Genomic DNA, 26,532 nt, shown 5'->3' with positions numbered 1-26,532 from the left:
AGTATTTTCTTTTAGTTCCTTAGACATAAGTTCTTTTAGTTCTTGATATAGTGATAATCACTAATTTAAATTTTTTGTCCGGTTGGTCCCATATCTAGGTGTCCTCATGGTAAGTTTCTCTTGATGGTTTTTCTTCTGCTTATGGGCCATATTTCTTTGCATATTTCAATATTTAGTTAAAAACTGTACATTTAAAGTAGTATAATGTGGCTACTCTGGAAATCAGATTCTGCCACCACCACCCCCAGCATTTATTACAGCCACTGTTTGTTAGTTTGATGACTTTTCTAAACTACTTCTGTAAAATGTGTATTCTTTGTTGTGTGTGGCCTGAAGTCTCTGCTCAGCTAACATAGTGATCAGCTAATGAGTGGAGAGATTTCCTTAAATGCCTGGAACCAAAAATCCTCACAATCTTTGCATAGAAGCTCTGTTGGTGTGCTAGGGTAGTGTTTCAACACTCTAGCAGGCAGTTTACAACATTGCCCTGGTCCTTACTTTCTGCTTTTGCAGAATCTCAAGGTCATGCAGAAAATAGTACCTTCTCTGATCTTTCCTGGGCATGTGCATCTGTATGAATTTCTAGATTCCCAGGAATGTATGGGAGTTTTTCAAAGCCCCTGTGCACATCTTATTTCTCAGGATTTCCTTTTAAGTATTTTTGTCAGCACGTGGTTTGCCCCAACTATTATCAATACTGCCTCAGGCAGCTGCTATGTTAAACATTTGCTGCTGATTGTTTTTGACAAATGCCCTGGAGAAAACACTGTTGGCCCTGAGTTCTGAGTCATATCAAAGAGAAGGGCTGCAAGTGGTAGCTTCCAGGGAACTTTCAAACAGGTAGAGACAATTCTCTTTGGATGGGGCTTCTGGAGACCTCCAAACCAATTAAACTCCCCTCCATTGTCTTCTAGGCTTCTAGGTTTTCAAGGCTACCACAGAAGTGAGGAAGGGGAGTAGATATAGAAAAAGTTAAATGGTATGAAATTTGCTGTTCTTACCTAGATCTAGCCATTTTTCTCAAATAAATGCTCTCAAATTGTTGCAAGCCTTTAATTTCCACAGTTCTAAAAAAAAAAAAAATTGGTTTTGACAATTTTTGCCAATGATTTCATTGCTTTTATGGAGGAACAAATTTTGGAAGTCCTTACCCCACCATCACAAAAGTGGCTCTGCCATAAACACAATTATATTATTGAAATGTTGACTCCAACAGGCCTCCTGCCCAGATGTTAGCTCTCACATCTCATTTTTCTTTTTTTTTTACATCTCATTTTTCTTTTTTTTTTCTTTTTTTTTTTTTTTAAAGATTTTATTTATTTATTCATGATAGTCACACACAGAGAGAGAGGGGCAGAGACACAGGCAGAGGGAGAAGCGGGCTCCATGCATCGGGAGCCCGACGTGGGATTCGATCCTGGGTCTCCAGGATCGCGCCCTGGGCCAAAGGCAGGCGCCAAACCGCTGCGCCACCCAGGGATCCCCTACATCTCATTTTTCAATCTTAATCTAGACTCTCTCCAGCATTACCCAGAAAAGCAAAAGAGTTAAAAATACATTTCAGTATTCTTTTTTGCTCTTCACTACAAAAAGAAATACAATTTTAACAGACTGGGCAAGTAAGTTTTTATAATTGCCAAGACATTATAAGGTAGTCAATGTAGGTAGAACATTGAAGCCCACCCAAACCAAGTATGCCTTCTTAAAAGTGTTTTGAAATAATTTTATAATTTTGCTATCTCTATTTTTTAAAGAAGATTAATAAAGTCATATTTAAAAATTAAAAAATAAAAGCGTACATCTTAGTTTTTATTCTTCTCCAAAGTAACTATTTTCAGTTTTAAGTTCTTGGTGTTTATAACTTTAATTTTAATATACACTTCTATTTCTTTTTGATTTATGAACTTTGAATAAAATGTATTAACTCTCTTTTATTAAAGATTAGGACATGATCTAATTGGGTCTTTCTTATTCAAATACTCAAACCCTCTTTTTTTTTTTTTTACCAAATTTTGGTTTTCTGTCAATTAACTTTATAATTTTATATATAATCATATATGATTAAAATTTATTTCTTTCTTCTATCAACTTTATGCTAATTCTATTAAATCTTTACCATAGAAAATGAGTTAATTGGGGCTTGTATATTAAATGACACCTCTCTACCTTGTCCCTTCATCAGTTCCTCCTTTAACTACCACATTCTGACAGTTCTACCATCACTTTTATAGGTGAGAGCTCATAACATTCATATTCTGTTAGGAAAACATAGTGAAGTCTCTTGTGCTTGACCTACAGCTTGATTATAAACTTTAAAAATCAATAAATGGCATTTATAGCATCATGATTATATGAATACTATTTACTGTAGAACCAAGTAGTGAGTCTTTAAGTATTCCTATGACACCAAATCTTCACACAAAGAAAATAATTAAGCACAAGGGATAGATGGAAGCTCCTTCCTTAAGCTCCATCAAGAATCGCTCAAAATTGTGTCATATTGGGACCAAAAATGGGGATAGCTTGTTTTTCCTAGCATTTATAGGACATTTTAAAATTTTATTGCTGCTCAAAGAGATCAATCTTATCAGACGAATACACCTTTTAAATTACACTATTTGTTAATTGATCTAATTTTTACTGATTTATTTCTATACTTGCTTCCTAGCTTTGATCCTGGGAAAGAAATCCTATGTTATTTCTAACATTTATTATATCCCTAGGCTTCCTGAATTTTGTGGATTGTTGTTTTGCTGGCATATAATCCCCAGAAAATGTTTTTATTTGTAGACAGAGTGCATAGGAAGTAAACTTCCTGATTCTGTGTATGTCTGGAAATGTCTTTATTTTGCCTTTAATTCTTTATCAACATTGGGCTTAATACATATTTACAGATTGCAACTTATTTTTCTTCTAACACTTCAAAATTTATTCCATTGACCCCTACTGTCTATATTTGCTGATAAGAAGTTGAATGTTGATGTGATTTTTGTTTCTTTGTAAGCAACCATCTTTTTGTCCTCTATAGAAGTTCTTAAAATCTTCTCCAAGTAAAGTGGGAAATTATGCAAAAGAAGCAGCATACTCATTATGTGGGATTAATTTATCAGTGAACAATGCTAACCTATTCTTATTAATAACTGAGTAGTTATTTAATAAAAAGTCATTGAGATGATAGGGAGAAGGAAAGGGGCAATATAAGAGAACTTGATTATCATTGGTCATAACAATAAGTCAAATGATCGTCTATTTTATGAATCAAGAATTAACAATGTCTGCATACTATTTAGAAACAAAAAATACCCAAAGGAAAAGCTACTGTCATTGAAAATTGTTACCTATATATATGCTTATATATATCACATATATAAACAAATATATAATGTCGAAGGGAGAAAGTGTTATGAAGAAAAATAATTCAAGGTAAGGGAATAAAGAATGTTAGTGAATTGGAGGTTCACAAGGTTAGCTAGCTTGGATTCTCAGAGAAGACTCATTTGAAAAAGAAACATTTGAAGAAGTTAGATATGAGATGATCTGGGGGAGAGTGTTTCAGGTAAAGGTAATAGCAAATGCAAAGGTCCTGAGGTGGAACTGTATTTGACTGTACAATGAATAAGAAGGTTAGTATGATTGTAATGGTGTAAGTAGAGAGAGAGTGTGGGGAAATGAATTTGGAGAAGTGGCCAGAAGCCTGATCTTATAGGTTAGGACAAAGACTTCTTAATGTCATAGGAACCATTAAACATTTTTTTAAAAGATTTATTTTTTAGAAGTGCCATCATGGTAGCCATGTGAAGAAATCAGGACTAGAGAGCAAATCAGGAGGCTACTGTAATAGCCCAAGTGAAAGATGAAGGTGGCTTCAACTGTGGAAGTTAAGAAGTGGTTGGGTTTAGAAAATGTATTTAAAATAGAGCAATGTTTGCTCATAGGTGAGATGTACATGAAAGAGACCAGTGAAATAAGACAAGATTTTCATCGTGAGGAAATAGGTGAATGTAGTTGCCATTTATAAATATAGGAAAATGAGGAAGGGACCCATTTTGGAGTTAAAAACCACAAATTCCACTTGGTACATGCTAGGTTTTATATCCATATTTGCTTTATATTTATTTATTTTTTTTAAAAGACTTTTTATTTATTCATTCATGATAGTCACAGAGAGAGGAGAGAGGCAGAAACACAGGCAGAGGGAGAAGCAGGCTCTATGCAGGGAGCCCGATGTGGGACTTGATCCCAGGTCTCCAGGATCATGCCCTGGGCTGAAGGCAGCACTAAACCGCTGAGCCACCCAGGCTGCCCTATTTGCTTTATATTTAAAGCAGGGATTGAGTTGGAAGTTGAATGGACCAACCAGAATTTAAGAGATAAATCAGGGCTGAATGTGTAAATATGAGAGCATTAATAGATAGATGCTATTTGAGATTCTAGAACTAGATAAAACACCAAGAAATGAGTGCATAGAGAGGAGAAAAGGTACATGACCCAGTCCAGAGGTGGGGAGATGAAGAAAAGCCAGAAAAGGAGAATTAAACAAAGATGTTTTTGAGTGCTAATTTAGCCAACAGGACACCTGCTGAGATTGTTAATTAAGAATGTAAGAGATGAAGAAGAGTGGAGGAAATCAACTGAGGCATATATGTGTTCGGTTTGAGGATGCCTTGATCCTGAAATCTGAGTATTCAGTAAGAGGCTAAGAATATGACTCTGAAGCTCATGAGAGAAGATGGGACTGGTAATACAAAATTAAGTCATACATATACAGACAATGGTTAAACTCAAGGATTTGAGTCACATTCTTTTAATACAATATGTGGAGGAAGGAATAAGACATTGGGTTCTCTTTATGTACAATGGAGAGTACAGGAGTCTGGAAAAACCGGAATTCTCATGTATTATTTTAAAATTAAAATAATTATTTTACGCATATCTCAGAGAATTGTGAGAATAAAATGAGACCATGTGTGTGATCATATTTTATCATTTGTACAAGGCTATACAAATACAAGCTGCTAAATTTTCTACTCTTTGGCTTAGAGTAGAGAAGTTTTCATGGTAGAGAGTCAGGACGCATTCCTGGACAAATGGAGCTTCCAGAAGGCTTGTGTGGGGCTCAGGGAAATGTACAGCTTCACCTGCTCTGCATCACAATTTGGTTGCTTCAACTCATCTGCTATGGAAAATGAGGACAAGGGAGAGAACCAGAGGTAAGGCCACTTCATACAGCACTTTCAGAAATGGAATGAGTCATAAAGAGTGTCAAGTGAAGCCAGAGGTTTAGAAACATGGGAAGTCCAGGGATGTTTGAGTGGCTCAGCAGTTGAGCGCCTGCCTTTGACTCAGGGTGTGATCCCAGGGTCTGGGATCGAGTCCTGCATTGGGCTCCCTCTGAGGAGCCTGCTTCTCCCTCTGCCTGTGTCTCTGCCTCTCTCTGTGTGTCTCTCATGAATGAATAAATAAAATCTTAAAAACATATATAGTGTCCTTAAACTTACAAAAAAAATAAACATGGGAAGTCCATTAGATATGACCAAGAGATCACTGATGCTACTCGCTGAGATAGTAGAGTGAAGAAAATGCTCTGGTGCCTGTTAGCTGGCAGAGTGGCATTGCCTTTCATGACCAAGGCTGACAGAATCATTCCAGATATCCTTTGTCTCTTCCCAGACATATCTGTTATTCACCTCAACCCATCTCAACCTGATTTTCATTGCCAGAGTTTGGCTCCTTGAGTAAGTTTCTATTTAAGGTCTCTTATCATTCCCTCAAAAACAGTGATCAACCTTGCTGTTCTGTTCTGACCTCCCTGGCTGACTCTTTCAAGCGTATTTTGAGTGCATCATCTTGACCCAATTCTGATTTATGCTACTTATGTGGTATTGATCTCTGAATTCCCTCCTTGGAATCCCCTCCGATCCCTCTGGAACCGTACTTGGCACTCTTTCCCTTTGACTATGTTGTTTCTGTTTATTCCAAGTAATCATCTTGCCAGCCTAGATCCCTTTTTTGGAATTCACCCCAACCAAGCCTTGTAGTCAGTGATCCCATCAGCAAATGGACCCTGAGGCTGCTAATGAAAAATGTCATACATAAGCCACAATATGTTGAGGCAGAGAGGTTAGCTGTCAAAGGAGGATGTGATAGTTGATTTTATGGGTCAATATGTCTGGGCCATGGGGTGCCCAGATATTTGGTCAAACATTATTCTGGGTATTTCTGTGAGAATGTCTTTGGATAAAATTAATATTTAAATCAGTAGACTGACTAAAGCAGATTACCCTTCCTAATGTGGTGGGCCACATCCAATCAGCTAAAGGCCTAAATAGAATAAAAAGTCTGAATCTCCCCTGAGTAACGGAGAGTGGAGAGTTCCTTCAGCCTGAACGCTTTAAACTAGGACACTGGCTTTTTCCCGCCTTCATTTTCAAACTGAAACAACTGCTTTTCCTGGGTCTCAAGCCTGCTGGCCTTTGGACTTACTACACTATTGGCTCTACTGGATCTCCAGCCTGTGACTCACCCTAAAGATGTTGAGGCTTATCAGCTTCCATAATCATGTGAGCATATAATAAGTCTTTTTGTACATATATATACTGAGAGAGTATATGTGTGTGTATGTATGTGCGTATATATTCTATTGGTTCTGTTTCCTTTTCTCTGGAGTACCCTGACTAATAGAGAGGGGATAAACTGATGGTGCTAGAAGAGTCTGTACTAAAGCATGACAATTATGAACTTGGGCCATGGGGTTCAAATACCAGCTGTACCATTTATTAGATGTTGAGTCAATGAATGAATGAATACAGATAAAGAAACCAAGGCCCAGAGGAATTAAATTATACATATCTAGTTAGAAGCTAATGAAAAAAAAAAAAAAACGACTCTCCATATTAATGCAGCAGAGTTATGTGTCACTACTTAGAGAAAGTTAAAAGTCTCATCAAATTGATCGATTTGATTTATTTAACCAATGTTTCATGGTGTCAGACATGATGATTCTAAGTGCTTCACGATTTCCTTGTGAGTTGGTTATAGTTATTGTCCCCATTTTACCTATGAGATAACTGAGGTACAGACAGCTGACAGAACAAGAAGATTCTGAAAAGATTCACCAAAGGAATTCTGTGATCCCTCCCAAATAGCCTTTTTAAGGTTTCCTAATTTTGACTACCATGCTCTCCTTCTTTCTATCCCTGACTGACGACACGAGTTCTTCCTTCCTACTTGACCACAGCCATGTCTTGGCATTGGAGAGGGTTCTAGGATGCATCCATGTACAAAAGAGAGCCTATAATTTTGATGCATTAAGGAACAGGAGTGTGGAAGCACCTAGCCTCTGGCTAATGGGCACTCTCCTCCTTTCCTACAGTGCTTTTCTTAGTAAAAACCAAAGTGTGATTTAAAACTCTGGGTGTATAGTTTTATTTCTTCTCTCCATAGCAAGCCAGAAACAGAAACGGATATTCCTGGTTCTTTTTCTACCTCTCACAAGATACGTCCCTACCTTAGTGGCTTTAGGGAACAAGGAAAATTGGGGGAGTTTAGATGGGGGAGCATCTAAGCTTTCACTAGGTACTATTCATTCACTACCTGTAGATGGGGTGGGGGCTGGGTTAAGGGCTAGAAGAACATTTAAAGAAAAAGTGGTAAACAAGCCATGTGGAAAGAAAACCAAGGAATCAAAACAGTTGATTTGTCAAATTGCATATTCCTGTGCCCAAGCCTTGTGCCCTCATGGTGTTTTTGAAATATCGTTATAGGGTGTCATGCATATACCAAAGGTGGACCTTGGAGAGGGGGTTTCTGAGCTGAGTAAGTAGCTAAACTACTTGCAAAATGGACTTTGGAAAGAACATATGATAGAAAGTTTTGTGAAAACTTATTGGGGTGCCTGGGGGTGCAGTTGGTTAAGCCATCTGACTATTGGTTTTGGCTCAGGTCATGATCTCAGGGTCTTAGGATGGAATCCCTGTATTGAGCTTCTCACTGAGCATGGAGTCTGCTTGGGTTTCTCTTTTCCTCTTGCTCTGCCCCTCTCCACCCCAAATAAATGAAAATAAATTTTTAAAAATAAATTTTTGTTATTATACTTTTTGAAGTCATCATTTTTCAGTCAATCATGCATCTTGCACCTTACCTGGGAAATACAAGCTAAATACCTGGATCTGGAACTATTACAAACTAGAATACTTTGGGGCATGCACTAGTAAAAGTTTTCAGAGACTGAATTAGCATAGTGTAAATATCCATCCAGCAGAGCAGGTAATTTTCACATTACTCATCAAATGGGTTCCTAAGGATTAGTTACTCTACATGTTGGTTCTTTGTGGAAATAACTCATAGGCAGCTGAATCATTTCAAAGCAAATTTTCCATCATCTTCCTTCTTTGTGTGGTTTAGGTCTTTATAGAGCCTGAATAACTTGAATCTGCTGGTTTCCTACTGGCAAGGATGGCTATGGATTTTTTTTTTTTTAATGAAGCAATGAATAAACCCTAGGGGAAAAATCTCATTATCATATTTAAAATACATTTAGGGCTATCTGGTCATCCTTAGTAGACTTATATTTATCCAGTGTTCCGGTTTCTCAAATTAGACTCTGCTATCTTTCCCAGAGCAAGATGAAAAAACTCCTAAACAGTGTCATTTTCAGCATAAGCACAGGAAAGTGGAAAATGCTGCCACCACCACGAGATAATCCTTTGGGCCTGTGGTATTTTCTGTGAAGCTTTGAATCAGTCTGACTCTCTCCTCTTACGTGTAATATTTAAAGATGTCAGTGTGGGGCATCAGCAGTTGAAAATTCAGGATACCGAGCCAATCTTCCCCAGTGACTGCCACATAACTTTTGCCTGCAGGATGAACCACCTACATCAGTGATTAATTTTTATTTATTTATTTATTTATTTATTTATTTATTTATTTATTTATTATTTATTTATCTGGGAAATCCTCCACCTCCTTCATTCTTTCACAAAACTTTCTGCATGAATGACTTTAGTCTGAGGACCATACACATATTTTATTTCTCTCCACTGCAGGCTTTTCTCCAAGAAACTTCCACATGCTAAATAAGTGTCACATTTTGGAAAAAACAAAATTCTGACTATAAAGGATTTTGTAGTGACTCTGTATTTGCCACCACTTCTCTCAGCCCACCCCAGCTTGCTTTATAATGAAAGTGAGAACCATTGCCAGGAGTTTTATTGGCAATTAAGGATCTAAGGACCATGCAGATCTTTTTCTTCTTTATTGTATAAGAATCTTAAATGTTTAATAAGTATTTAAGTAAACAAATTTCAGCAACATTCCTTGTTTTAGGAATCCTGCTTTAATAAAAATCCAAACACTATTTGTTAATTATTATTAAAAATATCAATATTTCAAAATATCCTTGGGTCAGGGAATCCTCAACAAACATTGCCTTCTACTTATTTCAATTAAAAGCATCCTTTATTAAATTCTTAAAGCTCTGCTGGCTCTAAACGTCCCCTTTACAACTCTGCTTTCTTCTTTTCCTTTCCCGGGATTGTCTCCAATTTTAGCTTGCAGTTAAAAACTTGAGCCTGGCTCTCAGGCCAGAGCGCGGGTGTGCGTGTGTGCGCGCGTGTGTGCGCGCGTGTGTGTGTGCGTGTGTGTGTGTGTTGGCAGGGTTGGGGATTGTGCCTTGTTTTTCCGGACCCGAGACAAGGATTTTCCATCGCCTGAAAGAGGCCATCGAGTTTTAACATTGCGAGGCACGACTTCTAATCGCATCCTTCCCGGAAAAGTACAAACAGTTCCTCAGCCGAGGTCCCCCACCTCCCACGCGCTCTCCAGCTCGCCCTCCCCGCGGAGCCCCGCGACAGCCTCCCCAACACCTGTGAATCATCCGAGAGGCTGCCGCCGCGCAACCATTTGCATAGCCCACCACCCGCCCTCCCTCGGTGCCTAATGCACAACAAAGGAGGACAGTTAGGATTATTCCCTTATGGTTATTATTTTTAATCTCTCATATGACCAGCACAGGTAGCCTTTCTCGCCCACGCCGTTTTAAGCATCAGAGCACTCCCCCCCCCCCCCCCCCCCGGCTAGCCTCGACTGGTACCCAGGTTTGCACACGGAATGAACCACCAAAATTCTGTAGCGTCCCAGAGATCCTGGAATCCTCAGCCTTCCCCACTCCCCTTGGAAGTCTGGATGGTTCCATAAGGTCTGTGCGCGCTTCCGTGAACTATTCCTAAGAAACCCAACATAAAACCCCAGGTTCTGGTTGCATATTTAACCGAAAACAGCGTCATCTAGTTTGCCCTCAGCAAATAACTCTCAACTCCAAGCCTTGAACTCCAGGAAACCCACGCTGGTTAGGTTAACTACCCCTCCCTCCCCCTCCGCCCAATTCATTCTGTATCTCTCAGAGATAATTGCTCTGACGTACTTTAAAATAACGTGTACGCGTCTGCCTCCCCAACTGACCACATTAATGCAAACTCTAAACGCTGGGTGCTGCTTTGATAAAATGAAGAAATCACTCATAAAAATAGCAGCCCACGTAGCCTGGCCATATATGGAGCTGGTGAGGGCTGACAGGGATGCCCCTTCGGAGCCGCTTCCTTAGAAAAAGCGAATTGCAGCTGAAATCCCCTCGACTACCTCCCCCACTTCTACTCTTCTGCCTTCCCCTCCCCTTCTATGACTCAACCAAAGACAACTCAGCAGGGGGAGGGGAAATTCTATATAATCGCATATATGTCGCAGATATGACACAATATAGGCACACACAGATAACATATATACATACACACACACAAAGAATATCAGAAAACTAGTCGCGAGATAAATGTATTTGCCCGACACCGGGTGTTAAGATGGAGTCATAAGAATCGCCTCATTCAGGTGTTTATAAAAGACTGAAATACAAAGGTTTGCAGGAAAGCGCACAGGGAGCTGAGTCAAGCGGTCCGCACAACTCGGCTCCGCCCCTCCCGCCGCCCACCTCCCACCTCCATCCTCCCCCCGCGCTCCCCGCGGCACACTTCCTCCCCGCCCCTCCTGGAGAGGGCTATTAAAAGCTGCTGACGTCAAAAGGGACGGCCATCTTTGATGAGGGCAGAGCTCACGTTGCATTGAAGACGAAACCTCGGAGAGGTCAGGCGCTGTCTCTCCTTCCCTCCCGGCTTGGCGGCTCCTCCACACTTGCACCCTGCGAGGGGCCAGGCGAACATCACCCTCTGCAGAAGCCAAGGTAAGGAGCCTCCACCTCAGGTCGTGGTTCTGGTTTTGGATGGCTGCATACCCAGAGGGGACCACAGCCGAGGAGACCAAGTGAGCGTGGGCAAATACAAGTATTTGTGCACCTAGGGTGCGGTATGCCGTGTGTGCGCGTCGGGATAGCTCCGGTCTAGGGGCTTTATAAAGTATTTTCGAGGTGAGCCGCCTGGGGAAGGGAGGAATGGGGACACTGCAGATGGAGCGATGGGGAGGAAGCGCAAGGATACATGCCGAATAATAACTTACTCTTTCGAAACAGTAGTGGGACTCTCTTCCATTTTGCGATGCAGTTTTCAGAGATGTTTAGGCTGCTGGTTTTTTGATTTTTTTTTTCCCCCGGTAGACCAAAACAAACTCTGTCGTTCTGACCCTGTTATTTTGACTATTGTCGTTCAGGCGCTATTATCCAGCGAAGAATTAGGGAGAAGGCAGGTCGTGGGCGCTGGGGAGGCGAGAGAAGGGGGAGTTCCCGCCCCGGGCAAGCCGAGCTGCAGCAGCGGCAGCAGCCTCCATGCCCCGCGGACTTGATTTATGCCGCCTGCTCCCCGTCGACTGCAGGCTGGCGGGAGGCGGGCGGGTCATGCTGTGTGGGAGGGCTCTGCGGAGGGCTGGCGGGGGTGGGCTCGCCTCGGGGACTGCGGCGGCCCGCAGTCAGCACCCTGGACAGCGATGCCCAGGCCCCTCGCGGGCGCCCGCGACCTTTCAGCACCGCGGAGAGCGGCCCGGCAGCCTCGCCGCATCTACCTGCCGCAGAGCTGCCTGGCCAGAGCTGCCGGTCAGGGCTGGAGGCCAAATTGCCTCTCTGAGACCTCGGTCTCACAGAGAGACTCCCTGATAGAGAAGACGTAGTAGGTTAACAATTTTAAAAAAGAAAAAAATAAATCCTGCCGTAGGACTGCTTTGCAGGCAATTATCTGCTCCCATCCTCAGCTCCCGCATAGCTTAAAAAAGAAATAAGTCTACTTATAGACTTCTCATGTTGCCCTCGTCCCTTTTTCTTAAGTAGAAAGTAAACACATTTTTAAGAAAAATCTGCTTCATCCTCCAGTCAGATATCAAGGGTTTTGTTTGGTTTTGTTTTTAACACAGAGTATATTTGTCTGCAGACCTTGGGTGGGCATGAATGAGGTATATATGAAGATACCAAAATGATCTGTTTACAGGAGTAATATATTTCTGTATATATTTCTATTTGATATATATATATATATATATATATATATATATATATATATATATAGTTAAACTAAGCAGAATCAACTTTAAGAATGAAGCCCTCTTCTTCCTTCTCTCCCATCCTTGTAATTAGGCATGTACATAAGCACACACTCACAAAAATACATCTCAGAAATATTACAGGTCCTACAAGGTATAGATTTAATCTCTTTTGCCATGGTTTCAGAGGGAGTGGAAGTGTTTCCTATGAACATTGGTTATCTCAGGCCGATAGTTTCTGATCTGGACATTATTAAGACTGGTTTTCCTCAAAATCCAACTATGTCCTTCAGGGTCATGCAGGTGTTAGACTGAAACTGGACTCTGACCTAAAGATCTACTGCAATTTCTATTACGGCACTGCGGGATTTTGCTGAGACAGTGATAAGTACTTTAATCATTTTCTACTCTGAGCCTTGGGGCCTCTGAGTGAACAAAAATTACCAAGGAATATTTCCTGTTGTTTGATATAACTAAAATTGTCATAAAATACCAGGCGCAAAACTGTACTATTTGAATAGTTGTTAAATAAGAGTAACAGCGTCATATGTAGGAATCTATGCAACGCATTAAAAGAAACACTGTCATGATCTTTTGAAAAGCCTCACATTAAGATCTTGGATTGTTTTTGTTAGTCATAACTCCAATGATTTCTATACTAGAGCTGCTAAAATGGTCCTGTCCATATAGAGGAGGTACTTTCATTCCTAGCTATTTATTTCCTAATGTTTTTCAATTTTATGGATAACCTATGTGTTTCCATATAAGTACATATTTATCTGTTACTGTATATGGGTGTAAAATTAATATTCAGGGCTATGTAACTCCATGGAAGAATTTTATAACCTTGCAATCCGCAAACGAAATAAACAACTGTGTTTTAGTGATAGGAGGAGGGGAGAAAAGATGGGTAGGAGTCTTTAAAAATGCTTTGACTTCATGCTGCATGTCCAGACAGCTCTGCGTAGTTGCGTCAAAAAAAAAAAAAAAATCCTAACGGTGCCAGAATTACGTGCTTGGACATTAGTAATTACTGCTGGGTTTGTTTGCTAGTGGAAGACTGGGGGAAATGGGGGTTAGGGGGGTGGAGGTAGAAGACTGCAGTGAAGCTGGCAAAGGGTAAAGATCTGGAAAGAAGTGGCAATGTGCACAATTACGGAGCTAATTCTAGAACAGCTTACTGAGAAATTAAAGGAAAACATAATTGAAGCATGAATTTAACATTCATGTTATTGAATGTTAAATTTTTCGGGGAAAAAATGAAGAGATTTTCTATTTTAAATTTTAAACATCCAGGGCAATACGGCAAGAAGAGGCAGGAGCAGATGGACATAAGGATGTGCCAGGAAACATTCATGTAGATCCTCTGATGGTACCTGCTTGTTTGTGCATTGGCATTTTCTGCATTATCACTTCGGCATTCAGAATACGAAACAATTTATAATCTTAACCTCTCCATGGTAAAATCCCGCAGGAATTTACAATTTTATTCCTACTTTGTTAAACATGCACAACCACACATGTACAGACACAATAAACTGCTTCTTAATTAGCTTGTCTAAACACATTCCTAAATTCTAGGTGTTAACCCCAGAGTGATGGTTATCAGCCAGAAGACATATTTCTGCCAGTAGCACCTCTTCCCATAGCAGGCAGCCTTCAGCAGAACATGTAGGTTTTGATGATTAGTAGAATGAGAGATAACTTGAGAAAGAGGTTGAGAGAGGAGACATGAAGGATAAAAATAGATAAATCTGCTTTTTATATGATGTACTATGAATAAACTATTTTTCTCATATTATGCAAATGCTTTTCAATTCTATAAAGGTAAGAAAATTGGTGTTGTCAGCTTCAGCGTAGATACATTTCTGCAGTGTCATCCCTTGTCAGCAAGGACCAACCTGATAGGAAGATATTGACCAATCAGTGAGCACCAGATACATAAATGAACCCCATAGAGGATATAAAGTCTCATGCTTATATGGTCTTTGACCTCAGTAAGTTTAGCCGGTAGTAATCTTAGTAAAAACAATAAACAACAAAAATTAACAAATAATACCAGAATGAAATGCAATGAAACAGTGGAAGAAAAATCATTAAGGGAATACATGATAATTTGCCCAATGAATGTTACCAGAAATAAGGAGGGTAGATCCTAAGGAGGACAATATTGCATTGGACTAGAATGATTTGAGCAGTGAGGCAGGACTTCAACTGGCTTTTGGAGGTTGAAGTGGGAGAGATCTGCTGAGTAGTTATAATATAGGCAGAATTACAAGTAAGGCAAGCCCAAGTTATGGACAGCAAATATCCATCCATTTGGGTAGTGGGAGCTTATGCTGAGGAATATGCTGGAACAGAGACCTGAAGCCTTCTATGAAAGGCCTTGAATACCAATTTGATGATTTAGTGCTTTATTTTCTAAAGTTGACTTCAGAGCAGAAGCTGATATAATAAAGTAACCGGGTCCTTTTTAACATCTGAGAACTAAAAAAAAAAAAAAAAAAAAAAAAAAATCTGAGAACTGCTATTCTCAGATTGGATTATATTTGCCTTCTTCCAGAAATAAAGGGGAGTTAATTGGTATAAAGGATGATTAATTAGAAGAAAAAAAATTAATCCTCATTTAGGCATCTTTTAGAATCTCTTCTCAGGATACACATGGACTTATGAGTCCTACCAGGAAGTTAATTGTAAGTTTCAAATTTTTAGTATTGACTAGAACAAATTATTCAAGATGAGCACCTACCAGAAAGATTAAAAAGCAGGTCAAGAATCCAGAAATGAGAGGTACCCAGAAGGTACACTTGAATGATAAACATGTGGAACACTCTCTTGCCTCCGAGTATTCTGCATTGTCAAATACACTGGCTGGATGGATGAAAATAGATGCCGGTTTTTCTGTGCATGTTTCAGGCAGCATGACACATACAATCAACCCCAAGTAGCTAAAACTGAAAAAAAAAAAAAAAATATGGGATCCCTGGGTGGCGCAGCGGTTTGGCGCCTGCCTTTGGCCCAGGGCACGATCCTGAAGACCCAGGATCGAATCCCACGTCGGGCTCCCGGTGCATGGAGCCTGCTTCTCCCTCTGCCTGTGTCTCTGCCTCATTCTCTCTCTCTCTCTGTGACTATCACAAATAAATAAAAATTTTAAAAAAAAATGTCCTTTAAAAAAAAAAAATATATATATATATAGTGAAATTTGGGAAAACTGAGGTGAAGTGGATGGAATATCATATTTTTTTTCCTTCCATCCTAGCTGACTTTGCTGAGTACCCTCACTCCAGGGCTAGCTCGAGGTCTGAATTATACCTATTTCATTTTTAATCTTGTGGTTACTACTCTCACAGCAGAGCTTCAAAATTCCAAATACTGTCAGCCCTGCTGAACTGAAATAGTCAGTGGCTTCATGTGGAGGAATAAATGGCAATTGCAGACATAGATCTTGTTGCTATTTCAGTTCTCACTAGGAAGTGTCAAGGGACTATCCTCATCTGTTCTTCACCAAAACACTGGCAGGTGAGACATCCTTAGGATAATATGTTGATTTCCAAGATGATTCCCTGGAGGAAATTTGGAAATAGTGACGTTTCAGAGTAGGTTATTAAACTGAATTCAGGGGGCCTTCCAAGTATCAAGAGGGAGAGAAGAGATAGATACCACATAGCATTGAGGAAGCAGGACATGGTAAGTGAAGGAAGAGTTTTAAAAAACAATTAGTTGTAAAAGAAGAAAGAGATTTCAGAGAAATTTCCAGAGAACACAAGCTGCAGTGTCAGAATTACTATCATTGCTATAACGATAATAGCTACTCATTTCTACATAATTTTCTTCACAAGGATTTCGAAGCACTTCACGCAAAAGTACAACCAGTTTCTGATTTCTAAATGGATGATGCAAACCATAGTGATAGGATGGGTTCACATATGATATTAGATAACATTTAGTAAGTCATAGATCTGATTTAGAAGAACAGAGTTATCTAAAGCAGAAATGAATCAGAATAGGCCTATGGGGGAGAAGAGTGAGCCACTAATTCTAAAAGTTTTTACCTGTAACTAATTCACTGAATCTTCATAACATCCCTGTAATCAGGGTACTATTATTATTTCCATTCTAAAGATGAGTAAATTGAGGGAAAGAAAGACTAAGAAACTTGCCTAAGATCACAGAACAGAGCCAGGATTTAAATGCAAGTACTGAGTCCAGAGACTAAGCTATTAACTATTATGTGACCTCTTGCATCTTCTACATTTTTCATATTGGTTAATCAGGCACAGAGAATGTACATGGTTTCTTTTCCAATATGTTTTCTTCCTCAGTTGGGCTTCAGGGCATGATGGTAATCAGGAGCCAGGAGATCTGGTTCTAGCCCAAAAGAATCTACTTGTAATTTCTTGTTTGGGAATCATACTATCTTTAAACGAGTCACTCAACCACTGTTGAACTCAGTTTGTTCATCTGTAGAATGACAGAACTGGGCTAATATTTTCCAATATCTCTACCATTGAGAAGTTAATGAAATCAGTGCTGAAAACTCTGGATAATAGGTTTGGGTCCAGTGATCTGTTGATCTCAGGCTGAGAATTGCCTTAATACTGTTTCAGTACCTGATCTGACTCCCTCCCCCATTAAAAGATTAATTTATATTCACAGCCTCCCTCCTCCTCAATCTCTTTCTTCCTCTTCTCTTTTTCTTTCCTGCCTCCCAATAATTTCTTTGACATCATCTTTCTGAAGTCTTTACACTCAGACTTAAGAAATCCTGGGTTTTTCCTAAAAGTCCTGATCTGAGCCGTCAGTGATTTGGGTATCTTTGATCCTTCCCAATCAGATTTATTGCTGCCTGGCACAGACTATATCCTACAACCTGCCTAAACATTTTTATAAGTCTTTTTCCTCCTAATTAACTGGTTGTTGTTGTTGTTGTTGTTTTAAATCCTTTTCTAGACCCCTTTTCATGATCTCCCATGTTGGACTTAAAGAAATTTATTAGATACTATTTTTTTCATTTCTCTACTTTCTTCCTCTGCCACTTAGAAAAAGAAAACACTTTCATAGAGTCTGTGAGCTCTTAAGTACTTAAAACTCAACACTTCATATGACCTGAATCACATGGTATTTAGTAGCTAGCTCAGAAACTAATCAAGTTTGATGATGGGTTAGGTGCGGGGAGGTAAAATAACATTTCAAAAAAGCTTTAAGGTCAAGGGATGAGGAGAAGGGGAAGCCTTAAAGCTTATGAGATTTATAGTTCAGAGGCTAATAGCTGGCAGTACAATGTCTATTAATTAGACTCATAGTCACATGTGAATTAAAATCCCATGTTCCGGAAAAGCCATGTTCTCCTTGTTGCTACAGTCCTGTTCCTACTGCAGTATTTGGGCATCTTTTCAGCAGAGTAAAGCGTGGTATACTGCAAGAGGAGATCTTAACTGATTTTCTTACTGCTGACTCATAGAGGTTAGCCTCAGTAGTGATTAACTGATGATAAGAACAAATCTGTATCCCTTAAAAGAGAGGCGACAATCCTTTTTAAGGGTTTGTATTTCCTTTTAAATGCTTAACAATCATTCTAGAGAAATTCAAAGTGAATGACAATGTCAGCACCGGATTGATGCTGCATGACAGCTGCACTAGATTTAGGGATTGATTTCTGTGGTCGTGGAAAAATATACATGATCCTCTTAGCTAGTAAAGGAAGCCAAATTCTGTTTCATGTGAAGGGGGAACTAAAGCAACTCACTAATCTTTTCTTCTGCTTTTGGATTTTTGTTGTTGTTGTTGACCTGGATTTGGTTCCTATTCCCCAGAGATGGCTAATTCTTTCATATCTTAAATTGAGACTGCACTTTCTGCTGATTCACCTCACCCATCCTCTAAAATGGTTCATTGTATACTTGAAGAGCAAGGTTATATTCCTCACTAGAATGGTCATCTAGTCTCATCACTTCCCCATCACTTCCTATATCCAAATACCACCACTCACAGATTTTGAATTTGGGAGATGACTTTTCATGCCCACAGGTTGAGTGAGTGGCTTCTATTCTTTGCTGACAACAGCACTTCAGAAAATGAAAGCCTTCAGAGATGTCCCCCTGAGCCCTGCACTCTGGCCTCACTCCTATTTCAGAGAAATATCTGGGTGTAGCTCTGAGAATTCTGCAAGTTAGACGGAATTCCTTTATTATGGAGAATCTCAGACCATGCTGTGGATTTCCTTTCTTCATATTCATCTTTTGTACAGTTTCAAAAAATAATGACTGACAAATTACAAAGCAGCATATTGAATTTCTCTGCAGTTAGTCCAAGATCGGTCTGACAGCTATAAGTAAGAATTTTGCAACTTCTCCATTGACAGAGAGTAGAGGGAAAGAGATGCCTGAGTCTACTAGGAAGACTATGCATAGTCCTGTCGAGTGGATTTTTTATTTTAGTGGAAAAGCCTATTGTAACTTCACTGTAATGCTAGAAATCAAGATAGCATTCCTGATTTAGGCCAGATAAATTGCTGAACATATGCTTTTTTTTTTTTTTTTTTTTCAAATTCCAAGATGACTGTCCCGTGTTCCTCAAACATAAATCAGCTGTCATTATGGCACTTTTCATTAATTAATTCAACAAATATTTATTGAGCATCTTTCATGTGACAGGAAAACACTGTACTGATTACTGAAGACAGAGCAGTAAATAAAGCATGCATGTTTCTGCCCTCAGTGCATTTTTCTGGGCGCCCTGTTTTGAGGTATTTTCATTTTAGAAGACATGTTTCACATAGAATCCCTTTTTGAATCTAATATATTAACCCAACTTAGAAAAGAACTTGGCTATCTATTCAAAATGTGCAATTGATTGAAGGTTTCTACTAAGTGGTCAGTATTCATAGCAAGATTGCTACATCATAAACAGAATATGTATTAAGAACCAGCCTACGTCGGGCTCCCTGCATGGACCCTGCTTTTGTCTCTGCCTCTCTCTCTGCCTTTGTCCCTGCCTCTCTCTCTCTGTGTCTCTCATGAATAAATAAATAAAACCTTTAAAAAAGAACTGTTTAAAAAAAAGGGACTCCTGGGTGGCTTAGTGGTTAAGCGTCTGCCTTCGGCTCAGAGGTGATCCTGGAGTTCCGGGATCAAGTCCCACCACCAGCTCCCTGCATGGAGCCTACTTCTCCCTGCCTATGTCTCTGCCTCTCTCTCTCTCTCTCTGTCTCTCTGTCTCTCATGAATAAATAAATAAAATCTAAAACAAAAAAACAAAAAACAAAAACAACTGTTTAAGAACCAGCCTTAGTCGTCAAGGAATTCAGTAAATATTTAAGATATGCCCTTATGTAAATTTGTCTCTATTAACATGGATATCACTAAAATTTCCTTTAAGTATCTGTCTGTATTCCTGTATCCCAGTCTATTGGGATCTCTCCCTATATATATTATTCCCACCACTCATGGAGAAAAGAGGTCAAGCTTTAAGGAATGTGGTACTTCCTAGGCCAGAAAACCTAGCCCCAACTATAAAGTTCATGCAAGAGTAGGGTGACTGAAAGAAAGAGCAGCATCTTTTTGATGACAGTACTCCCCAAATCAAGCTACTTCCCTCCTCTGAGAACTTCCTGTCATTAAAGGAGTTTCAAATATTTAGGATCAAGTAAAAATATGTGTTAGTTCCCCAGTTCTTGCTTTTAGAAATTTACCTCTTCATACCAATCTCCCTTGTATGATTTATCACATTGCTTTGTAATTACATATTTATGCATTTTTCTCAACAGACTATAAAAGTTTTTGAGAGAAAGGGCCATATGTTAACCATCTTTGAATCCTTGGTAACAGTGTCTGTCACACACCAGGTAGACAGAAAATGAATGAATGAATTGGAATACCAACTACCCCTTTGCGGAAAAAGGAATTCTACTGCTGTAAGTAATGCCTACTTTTATTGACCAAATGTTATAATCAGAACAATTCAGGAATGCAGATTCACCCTAAACATTGGAATGGAGTTTGTCCCAAGGAAGCACTTATGTTCACCCAACTAGTTGCCCAACTTTGGCAGATAATTTATTTTTCTCATCTGCTCTTTTATCACAAATGAATCAGGGGTTAAAAAGCTAAGGAAGACTCAGGTGATTCTCAAGAAAGTGTTGCCAAAAGCAGGTTTATATTCAGAGATGAAAAGCCGTTGCCTTTGAGTGATTTAAGTCAGTTTCACATACAGAGCCAGCTTTTTAACATATATAAAATACATGGTTAAATACATGGTTAAACACATGGTTTACTTTTCACTAAGATGAAAATGATATTTTTGATGCTCCTGTCTACACATATCGTAGTTAACAGGGATATAGATTGGTGGCTTCAGCTAACTCTCATTTTCAGTGTCACATATTTGCTGCTTCTCTGTTAGAATGGCAGCCTGGTGTACTTGATGTTGAGTTTGCTTCCCAGAGATTTTCCTCAAACATGTCAGCTTCTAACTTTTCCTTTCAAACATCCAGTGTTCTCTTGCCTAGGAAAGAAAAATAAACAAGGCATGATGTGGTAAATCAGTCCCACTTGTCTTTTTTAAAAAGCTGTTACCAACTAAGCACTGAATTTTGCATTTCTCTTGACCTAGCCGTTGTCATGAAACAAGTCTAAAACCACTGTTCAGTTATCCTGCACCCTACTCTCTCCAGCTGAGAACAAAGATCCCACTGGATGACCATAAGAAAAAAGTAACTAACTTATTGAATGACTGTGGTATGGTGCACTAAATCCTTGACATACATTGACTCATTGAATCTCTATAACACCTTAAAAGAGATTAAAATTCTTGTCTCTGACTGCAAGGTCTATGTTTTTCCCACCACTCTATGAGTTTTCCCATCAGTTACATACAATCCATTGAGATCTTCTAACAGAAAGTGTGCTCCTGACCTGTAGAACATGAGTCAGTAAAATCCAAAGAACTCAGTCCTCTGGACTGAGTCCTCTGGACTAAAAAGTCAGGTGAGATTTCGTGGTATGAGGAACCAGGAGAAAGTCAGCATCTAGACAAGCTCATTGAGCACTGGATTGAGAGAAATGGCTGCATATGTAGCCCATTTCTGCCACTGCAATTATATGACCCTGACCAACTTACATAACCTGAACTGAGCCTCAGTTTTCATGTCTATAAAAAGCAAGCAATAGCTGCCTTGCATATGTCACGTGGTTATCATGAGACTTAAGGGAGCTAATGCTTGTGAAGTGCTATTCCCTTCACCACTCTGGGAACAAGAAAGAAACTGTTGTTATTATGTACTATTAGCCATCATTTGCAATGCCAGATTTCCAGTGTTCTTTATTGCAGGTTATGTTAAGGCCATATACTTCTTTTCCTCTTTATAATGTTGAATTTGCTTACAGAAATAGGTCTTGGTATCACAGTATTTTTTAGCTTGAGCAGCATGCATGATAAAATGGGAAAATGTGTCAACATTCTTTGGTTTTTCTATTTGGGGGAGGATTTTAAAAATGCCTTTGCATAGCATCTCTGCTTGCAGAATGGCCTTGTGAGTCTCAAGATAGCATTTGGAAACCCAAGAGGCTTAGTTATGGTTTAACTAAACACTGGTCCCCTCTTGCTTGGTGCCTGGGGACTTAAGGCCCTTAAGGAGTTAAAAAGAGATGGTATGCAAAATTTTCTGCTATTCTTTAGCTTAAGAAAAAGAAATTTGCTGTGAGCTACTTAGTGAATCCTTACTGAAGCTACATCTGTTGGCTTCATTATGTATTCAGCTTTGTGTTAGGTTTTTTGTCGGCAAGGGTTGGATTCCTTATTAAATATTGTGTGTGTGCATGTGTGTTTTGTATGTGCTCACAATATGAAGGCAGAGAGGTGCAAACAACAGATGTTTTCTTGCAGCCAGCCTTGGGTACAAGATTCCTGCATGTCTCACCTCATTGTCAAAACCTTTAGCTTTATTCATAAACCAATAAATATGAAACCTACATGGGTGAGTTACGTGAACTGCAAAATGTATGCTCCTAAGTCTCTCTCTTTTTTTTTTAAAGAAGTAGCCAACCCATTTTTTTTTTTTTTTTTTTTTTTTTATGATAGTCACACAGAGAGAGAGAGAGAGAGGCAGAGACACAGGCAGAGGGAGAAGCAGGCCCCATGCACCGGGAGCCCGACGTGGGATTCGATCCCGGGTCTCCAGGATCGTGCCCTGGGCCAAAGGCAGGCACTAAACCACTGCACCACCCAGGGATCCCTGCTCCTAAGTCTCATTCACAGAATGACTTCTTTTCAAAGTTGGAACAGGATCTCAAAGCAACCCTGACCGTGGCGATAACCTCAGATTCTGCTTTTGTGAGAAATCTTGTGAATCTAAGGCTAGAGGATTAGAGAGCTCTTTGGGAAAAAATTTTGAAATCCACATTGTTTTTTGAGCATCTACTGTGTACTAGCTATTATATTATGATTTACTGTAGTTAGCAGTCTTTTTTTTTTTTTTTTAGATTTTATTTATTTATTTTAGAGAAAGAGAGCGTACAAGAGTTGGGGGGGTGGCAGGAGGGAGAGGGAGAGAGAGAAAATCTCAAACAGGCTCCTCACTGAGCACAGAGCCCAAGTGGGGCTCCCTCCTGGACCCTGAGAGCATGACCTGAGCTGAAATCAAGAGTCTGCTGGCTAACCAACTGAGCCGCCCAGGCACCCCCTACTGTAGCTAGTATTATACTTAATTTGTGCAGCAACCATGTGGTGGGTGTTATTTTCTACACTTAGAGATGTTACTGTCTGACCAAGGTCCTGTCAAGGTGCTAAGTGCTGCTCCTCCCTTCTCCATGAACCAGTGGATACATAAACAGGGATTAGTGATGAAAATATGAAGCTTTTTGCTTGAGCCTGGTCGAAAAAAAATGGACCAGCAGCCAGAATTAGACTAGTTCTGTTCCAAATCTACATATTGGGACCCACCAAAGAGAAAGGGCCGCAGAGATAAGTGTAATCAGACTGAATAGCTAGAAAACTAAGGTTCTATCTTTCTCTTCCACCCAAACCTCTCGAAGCACAGAATATTTCTCAGGAGGTTTGCAGCTTGGAGGAGCAGAAAATACAACCTTGCTGTAAGCAGGTAAATCTGAGAAAAAAAATCAAGTTGGAGGAGACGGGGTTGCATTTTCCTAAGCTGGGACAAATAAAGAAAGGATTGGAGAGGATGATAGAAGCTATCTTCGCAGTACTGGTCTTCCCAAAGAGTGGAGGTTCCCATTTTAAGGGACAAGGTAGGAATTGATGAGTCTTTGATCATCGGAAAATGGTTCTTCCTTCTTCCACATAGATAATAGAAGAGAAAACTTGAGTTTGACTTTAAGATCTTAAGTGCATTTCTACGGACCCTCCACAATCAGTGACCCATTACTTTAGGTCATTGATTCTTAGACTAGGGTCTTTGGACCAGCGGCCTCCACATCACCTGAGAGTTTGTTAGAAACGCAGTTCTCAGACCCCACCCCACACCTACAGAATCTGAAACTCCAGTGGAGTGGGGGGGGGGGGGACAGAGTCTGTGTTTTCATTACCTCCAAGTGCTTCTGAGGCATGCTCAAGTTTAAGAACCAATGTCCTAGAGATCTTAGTAACTCCTTTAAGTGTTCACGTTCATCCTAAAGTGGGTCTGATGAGGATGAGGTGTTTCTACTGTTCTCTGCCTCACAAAAGCTGTGACTAGGGACTCAGAAGAGGTGCTATTATTCATGAGAATGAATTCAAAGGATAAAGAAGGTGAGTATTCACAGCATGAGGACAGGTGTCTTGGGTGGGGGACAGAGGGCTCCTTTGTTATATTTTTCTTCCCCTGCAACAATGGCTCAATCTCTGGCTCCTAGAATCTTCCCCCCTAAATCTTACCAAAATATAAAATCTCACCAAATGACAGGACAGCCCCTTCCTTCTTTCTGCTATGCCAGCCTGCAGCCTCTGAAGGACATCAGAGAGGAAAATGTACCCACTGTGCAAAGGATAAAGCAGTTCCCATTGCTCCTCTTTGGGCCCTTCTATAAACTGTCATGGGTACAAGGAGGAGACCTGGCCCCTTTCCACACATCCCTGCAATTTCTGGTTTTCTGCTCTGGATCACAGCACCAATTGATTGCCCTTGGGGGAAAGAAAGGATACTGATGGCTCACATCACCCTTCTTTTCTGCCCCCCTCTCATGTAGAATCACACATTTGGGTTGCTGGGGCAGACCTTACAAATGACCTTTTTAAAAGATGTTAAATGACTAGGCCCAGCAACAAATTACTTACCAAAGTCACAGGGTGAACGTTGCAGCCAGGACTCTTAACTCACAGTTCACTGCTGCTTTTACTGCCCTGGACTGCCTTGCCCCTTCTGCCTCCACCTCTTTCACATTTTCTTTCCAGCACAGGTCCATACTTCAGTCTGGAAATCTCTCAGTCTGCTGTTACCCTCAGAGGTCTTTGGCCTCAGATGGTGACCAAGCATCTGTAAAAGCAAGGTTGAAACATTCCTATGATTCGGAGCTGCCAAGCAGAGCTTCTTGAAAAGGTTGGCTATGTTGCTTGTGTTTATTTGGTTTTGCACATGACAAAAATTCAAATATAAGTGGGTTAGGCGAAAATGGAGATTAATTGTCTTACTCAAAGACTGTGAGTAAATGTTGAACAGTCGAACCATGGGAAGAGCAGAGAGGTGTTCAAACACTAACAAGGCTCTCTCTTTGCCTCCTGTCCCTGCTTCTTTCTGTACATTAACTTCACTTTCTCTTGTGAAAAAGCCAGTTCCTCCTTCCACATACCCGAAACATGGGCACCCGATTTGTACTTTTTACACATCCACTATGGAAAAGGCACTGCCATTTGTTGTCTGTACCCCATGTTAAAAAAATCTCAGGGAGGGGCGTCTGGGTGGCTTAGTTGGTTAAGTGTCTGCCTTTGGCTTAGGTCATGATACTAGGGTCCTGAGATCGAGCCCCATAACAGGCTCCCTGCTCAGTGGGGAGCCTCTCTCTCTTTCTGTCTCTCATGAATAAAATAAATAACATCTTAAAAAAAATCTCAGGGAAAGCCTCTGATTGGTCCAGCTTGGGACCAACACCAATCAGTTATGAATGTGGAGTCTTAGGGAAGAGTATGACTTATGTGCTGGAACAACATGATATTCAACTGGGGGTGGAACCAGTTTCTTGGCAGACATAACAAGCCACAGTATGTGTCCTATATACACAGACATGATTATTATCAGGTCATTTACCAAATATTTATATTAATTCACCCTGTAAGTATTTAAAGACACTTGTTTCTTTTTTCCAAATTGTTTCCCCCACTATGTCCTAATTTTTAAATCTTTATGGCAGCTCTGGAAAGGAAGATGTAAAAGGGGGAAAAAAGTCATTTTTCAGAAATAAAAACTGGAACCTATGAATTCGCCCTAAAAAAGGCAGTCAAATTAGTCAAAGGCAGAGCCAGCTCAAGGATGAAGGTTGGCCAGATGTCCAGTTCTGCTCCTAATTAATGGATGGCAAACTAATGGCCCCTAGGCTTAATACCATTCACCAACTTACTTTATTTGGCCAATGCTGGATTTGCAGATATCTTAAATATGATCATCTTAAGGCAGGGTATGTCTCCTCCAATTCGCCATAGAGCCTAACACTACATGTCTTTATGTACCTGGTTCAATCCACACAGTTCTATTATCTTCCCAGCCCCTATAGACATTTGAGTTTGCTTCTGCTGCCTACCAAAGTTAACAGCATTCTTGGTGGTTCTATGATCTGCCAAAATCAAATACAAGTTTCTTGGGTTATTTTGCCACAATTTTTCCCTAGAGATGCCTTCATAAGTTATGTCAATATTTTGAGACAATATTGGGCAAATAAGTTTCACTAAATAGACCAAGCAATTTTTACTTTTTAAAAAATCTGAATAGAATTAGCTTTTTGTTTTTCCCGCTGACCCTGCTGGCAGTCTGGTGACACCTATGGATCCCTTTGCAAAGTGATACTTTTTTAATGTATAAAATTGAATACATAAGATTTCATAGGAAACAAATTATATTGAGATATGTTTTTTTTT

At 39.9% G+C, this 26,532-nt stretch overlaps 1 protein-coding gene and 1 long non-coding RNA gene across 13 annotated transcripts in view; one reads left to right on the top strand and one right to left on the bottom strand.

Annotated features, from left to right (window-relative positions):
• Nucleotides 1–11,825, bottom strand: part of LOC112673596 (uncharacterized) — a 130,052-nt gene extending 118,227 nt beyond the window's left edge. For all 10 annotated transcript variants that reach the window (XR_004808808.2, XR_007405397.1, XR_003144917.3 and 7 more), the window contains exon 1: nt 11,500–11,825. This is a non-coding gene — a long non-coding RNA (uncharacterized LOC112673596). The remainder of the gene's footprint in view (nt 1–11,499) is intronic.
• The window catches only part of SNAP25 (synaptosome associated protein 25), a 78,805-nt gene continuing 63,340 nt past the window's right edge, over nt 11,068–26,532 (top strand). For 2 of the 3 annotated variants that reach the window (XM_025469311.3, XM_025469312.3), the window contains exon 1: nt 11,068–11,227. The gene's annotated coding sequence lies outside the window, so the exon portion shown is untranslated. Of the gene's footprint in view, nt 11,228–11,386; nt 11,411–26,532 lie in introns of those variants that run through there. The other variant, XM_035705385.2, reaches the window with a different exon arrangement.

Source organism: Canis lupus, chromosome 24, assembly GCF_003254725.2.
Source record: "Canis lupus dingo isolate Sandy chromosome 24, ASM325472v2, whole genome shotgun sequence".
Lineage (NCBI taxonomy): Eukaryota > Metazoa > Chordata > Mammalia > Carnivora > Canidae > Canis > Canis lupus.
Note: the sequence above shows the minus strand (reverse complement) of the source record. Positions and strands in the feature narration are given on the sequence as shown.